Raw genomic sequence first — 5,524 nt, 5'->3', positions numbered from 1 at the left:
TGATCCTTTATTTTTCTGCCTAATAATGCAATAGCACTATTGTAAAGGAATGGGATCATTACCACTCCTTGTTGTTAGTATAGCAATGCAAGAAAAAACTCAAAATTCTACTTATAGGTGAATCCTTATGTTTGCATTCTGAGTCTTTTTTCTTGCATCGCCATACTAAGAACAAGAAAAGGTAATGATCCTTTATTGTTTTGCCTAATAATGCAATAGCACTTATGTAAAGAATGGGATCATTACTTTCTTTATTTTTAGTATAGCAATGCAAGAAAAAGGACTCAAAATAGCAGACATAAGGATTCACCTATAAGTGGAATTTTGAGTTTTTTCTTGGATTGCTATATTAAAAATAAGCAATGGTAATGATCCCATTCTTTACATTAATGCTATTGCATTATTAGGCAGAATAATAAAGCATCAATTTTACCTATAAAGCAATGTATTTACAAGCATCTATGCCTTTTGTGATGTCATGTTTAACCACACCCTCTGACAGGAAATAGCATGGTAGGAAGCAAAAATAAGCATCTTTGAGAGCTCATCTCAGTGAATAATTTTTTTGGACAGTAAAACTGAATGCACATCATTAGTAGGGTCAGGCAATCATATTAAGCCAATAAAAAATACCCTAAAAATACATGGTAGTTACCCTTTAATTGGTAACTATTAAGAGTAGATAATAACTAGAAGAGAGTGTCCTACAGTGCACTATGCCCCCAGCAAAGGCACCGAGTAGAAATAGAAAGTAACATTCTGGTTATTTTCGTATTTTATTTGAGTACTTATCATAAAATAACTAACAACGTAACTACTCAAATAAATATGAAAGTAACCGGAATGTGACTGTCCATTTCTACATGGTAATACAAGACACAATATAGTTGCTAGGACACTCTCCTCTAATTATTATCTACTTTTGCAATTATTTACTAGTTATGCAGTACAATGCAAAAAAAAGCTAAGTAGCTACTCTACTTTTGCATAGGTAGTTCGCTGCTCCTTCGTTGTGCATGTGCAAACTTACCAGTAGTAGTAGTGCACATGGTCAGCAGAAGGATAGTAGCTCGACGGTGACTCAAGCAAAGAGCTTCCTAAACAGCCTTCTAAAGGTAAAGGGCAGCAGTAGAGACAAACTTGGAGAGCAAAGACAGCCAAGAGAAGCATCTTCAAGTCCTTTGAGAGTCTTTAGAGCGTGAGCGCTTGCTATTACAGAACACGTGACAGGGGGTACTGCAGTACTTCTTGGGAGTAGCGCAGCGAAGAGTAACGAAGAGTAGTAGAGTAAAATAACTACCTACGCACTACCTGTGTACTACTTATGCTACTTAGCTTTTATCACCTTGTACTGTAACTAGTTAAATGGGGCGAGCCTGAGAAAGCCCCAAAAAGATGAGAAAGCATCTGCATGTATGTACGTGCATAGGGCTGATCGTCTAACTATTACAATGTGACTGCATGCTTGATTGGTTTAGACACACCCTTTTTGCTTGCTCTTAATACTCTTTTGCTGCCATGAGCCTAATGTTAGCACAATGTGACTGCATGCTTGATTGATTTAGACACACCCTTATTGCTTGCTCTGAATGCTCTTTTGCCTGCAGTTATAGTGCAGTATAATTTTAAATTGCTACTTATTATTCTTATAGGTTTCATCATGGCTGTGTTTATACCTTCACTAAAAAATACAGTAGTGTATTCCTCAAACAGCAGAAGTGCTATTGTCAATTCTCAAGCTAAATTATTATTAATCTATAAAAGTTGGTGCAAAGCAAGCATGGACAATGCATTAGAAGCAGTTATCTCAAAGGGATGCAGTACTCATAGAGCAGCTAATTTTTAATGTACCTAAGTCTACTCTTGGTGACAGGGTTAGTGGTCAAGTTGCAAACCATAAGCTTAGTGGACCAAGGAAGATTCTGAATGATGAGCAAGAAGTTTTAGCTAACTTCTTGATAGTCTGTGCTTCAATCGGCTATGCTAAGTCTCGTTCGGAAGTAATAGGCATAGTAAATCAGATATATAAATCCAGAGTAATTGATAAGCTCATAAGTAATGGTTGGTGGGATGGATTTTGTAAACACCACCCAAATTTGACACTTCAAGCAGCACCACACTTATTTCAAACTAGATACTTTTCCTCTCATTGGTCAATTTTTGAACAGTACTATTATGATGTATTAGAGAAACTTTTACTGAATATTATCTTATGCAGAAACCACACAAGATTTTCAACATGAATGAAACTGGAGTTCCATTTGACCCTTGTCCACCTAGATGCGTATTTGAAAAAGGAGAGAGAAGGCCTACTGTTTAACATCAAGAACCAAAGGCCAGTTTACGGTAGTGGGCTGTGTAAATGTCGCTGGCTTTTGTTTGCCTCCAATGGTCATCATAGATAGAAAATAGTTGAATCAAACGATTACAAAAGGTGAAATACCAGGCACTTCATATGGGTTAACAGCAAATGGATGGATGGATCAAGATATTTTCAATTTATGGTTCAGAGATCATTCTTTTAAACACATACCTTCCTCTCGACCAATAATCTTATTAATGGATGGCCACAAGTCCAATTATAATCCTGATACAATACAGTTTGGATCTAAAGAAAGAATAATATTGTTTAAGCTGCCTCCAAACACTATACTCACATATCTTAGCCATTAGATTGAAGCTGCTTTGGGCCATTCAAGCTAGCATGGAGGGAGGCTTGCCACAGGTTCACATATAGTACAAGACAAGTAGTTACGAGGAATACCTTTTTTCAATTACTCAATGAAGCATGGAGTGTAGCAATGATGAGAAGTAACATTATAAGTGGTTTTAAAGTCACTAGCATTTACCCTTTCAATTGTACTGCTCTTACTCCACAATCAGCACCTGAGGTAGAATCCCAGTTACTACACATACCACAATTAACTCCCAAATGCTGTTCTTGTAGAAGAGAATCTGCAGAGCTCTCAAATGCAAGTTTTGATGATCATGATATTAGCTGTTCTCCCGAAGACTCACCAGCAATTCAGCTGCACAAAAGATCAAGTTTATCAGATGCACTAAAGTATCCACAGCCTATAACACCACCAAAACTCCTTCTAAGTCACTATCTGCTAGTATCCTGACTAGAGATGATAATATTAAAGCTATTCAGCAAAAGAATTAGCAAAGGAAAAAGCTGCACAGGAAAAAAAGTTAAAGAAGGCTACAAGAGCTGAAAAAAAGCAATAAAGGCAAAAATGAAGATGCAAAGAGTTGTGCCTAGAGAGGAATCAGATGATGGTATAGAACATAATTTTTTTTAATTGTAATATTCTTTTATTTTGCAGAATACTCCAGCCAAAGTTTGTTTGAAGAGGAGTTTTCAGCGGAGGAAATAGAGATCTTTATGAAGTGCTATGAAAATGTGTATGATTTAAAGCATGATGCACATTATAATAAATGGAAGGAACAATATGAAGCAGGTATTGTTCTAATTAACTGCATTTAATTCAAATACACTGTTCTATAAGGTGAACTAAGTCATGAAGAAACTGAAGTTTCATATTTTTAATTATGCTATGACAATAGTTTTTACAGGTGATATTGAAGATGTTTTAGATAATCATGTACCAATACTTGATCCTTTTATTGACATTTCAGCTAATGGTATATATGCATGTTCATATCAATCTATTATTATCTTAATGTTATCATTTGTTAAGCTATTGATGCTCCCTTGCTGCTTCTGCTACAAAATGTAAATGTGTACCTGCTAATAAAGATTTATGTGTAAGAGTGCTTCTTCAGTTATTGGTATGATTATTATTTGATTTATTTGTTTATTAATTACTTTTATTTATTTTTATAAAGGCGTTACTGGCACTAGGGCTACAAGAGGTAACAGTGAATCTATATCTGAGGATTTAAGTGTAAAGACTGCTTATCAGAGCTAAATATAACGTTCCGACAAGGGACAATTTCTGTGCAAATGCTGCTTATGGCCACACAACTGGTGGTTTATCCAGTCAACATGTCCAGGCATCATGGGCAGATCTGGGGTTAACATGATGGTAGGGCATTAATCAAATTCATGAGTAGGTGTGGTTTATTAATAGTCATTACAGTTATTAATCTTGGCTTAAGCTCTTCCCAATGCTTGTGGTTAGTTGTCACAGCTGGGTAAATATGGGCATGGATTGAGATTTCACTGAATGTATAGGACAATGAGGCAGTAGTTTACATCAAGAGTATATATTAGGGAGGAGAGTATCCAACAGACCGTCTGCAATAGGCATGGTAACTAGGGGTTCGGCTTCAGTCAGCCATCTTGGAGTACAATAATAAAAATGGCTCATTCATTGATCCACAAATTGTGCTGTATTTTGAGCCAAATTTCAAGAGAAATTACTTGATTTAAAACCTTTTTAAACTTGTTTACTACAAAGATAAGGCATAGTCCTGTCTTTTAATAGTTCTTTTTTGAACTATACTCAACATGGAAGAGGGAAAACAGTGTGTGCAGGTGTGTAATTTTGGTCACATTTTTGCCATTGTAGGAGCTCTTCAATAAGTCTGTCCTGTATTATAATGCAGTATACGAACTTCCAGTAAGTTATTTTTATAATTTTGAAGCTCATTACTCTCAATTTTTGTACAGGAGTCCTAAAAACATGACAAAAATGGCCCGAGTTCACTCAAGGATTTAGCCACCTAAAAAATTAAAAAAAGAAATATAAGTTCCAGAATTTATTCTTCATAGCGTTATCTTTTTATTAATTTGCTCTTAACTCCTAAAATCCAATTTTCTTTGATTTTATAAAGCATGAAAAGGATAGGTACATAAATGGGCCATTTTTTTACTTGTACTCCAAAATGGCTGACAGAAAACCAAACCCCCTAATTACCACGCCTATTGCAGACAGTCTACTGCCCTATAAGGCTGGTGATATGTCTGTGTAAAGTTTACTTGCACCTATGCTTGCACTCTATTCAGCACTTCCTTTGAATTGTTACAAAATGCTAGTTTCAATCTAGAACCAAGTATGAGACACAGTAAGAATCATTTAGGGCGTGTCATTTAATAACTTTGTCACTCCCGAATAAGAAAATGGCGTCGGCATTACTGCTTGAGGATGATGTAGAAGAGGTGTCTGAAATCAGTCCTGATGATGGATCTTTTGTTTATAATAGGAAGAGTTTTAATGATAGTATGTCAACATCGGGTCACTTACACTTTACCGGTCCCAGGTAGATTGGCCATTTTAAGGCTATGACGTCACCTATGACATCATAAATGGACGCCCCACCATAGCCGGAGCTAAAAGGATGCTATATAAGGCAAGGCTTTTATGGTGGGGGCAGGGTGAAGGTGGCTGCCCATCTGAATCATATAAATGAATTTAATAAGAACTATTGTTTTAAAAAGAATATATTTGGAAGTGGAAACTGTAAAAAAAGAAATAAATATTGCAGCAGCAATTAGAGGAAGGTAATTTGTTTCCGAGCTCCTAAAAAACTAAACACTAAACCCTAACCCCTAAAC

The 5,524-nt window shown here is 36.0% G+C and overlaps 1 long non-coding RNA gene across 1 annotated transcript; it reads left to right on the top strand.

The window, feature by feature from the left end:
* Positions 1-638: 638 nt before the first annotated feature.
* On the top strand, positions 639-4,814 carry LOC109581995 (uncharacterized). The gene is made up of 3 exons (XR_002184851.1): positions 639-3,282; positions 3,330-3,464; positions 3,513-4,814. It is a non-coding gene; the product is annotated as an uncharacterized LOC109581995 (long non-coding RNA).
* Positions 4,815-5,524: the final 710 nt, after the last annotated feature.

Source organism: Amphimedon queenslandica, unplaced genomic scaffold, assembly GCF_000090795.2.
Source record: "Amphimedon queenslandica unplaced genomic scaffold, v1.1 AMPQUscaffold_13407, whole genome shotgun sequence".
In the NCBI taxonomy this organism is placed as follows: domain Eukaryota; kingdom Metazoa; phylum Porifera; class Demospongiae; order Haplosclerida; family Niphatidae; genus Amphimedon; species Amphimedon queenslandica.
This window is presented reverse-complemented; position numbering and strand designations above follow the sequence as displayed.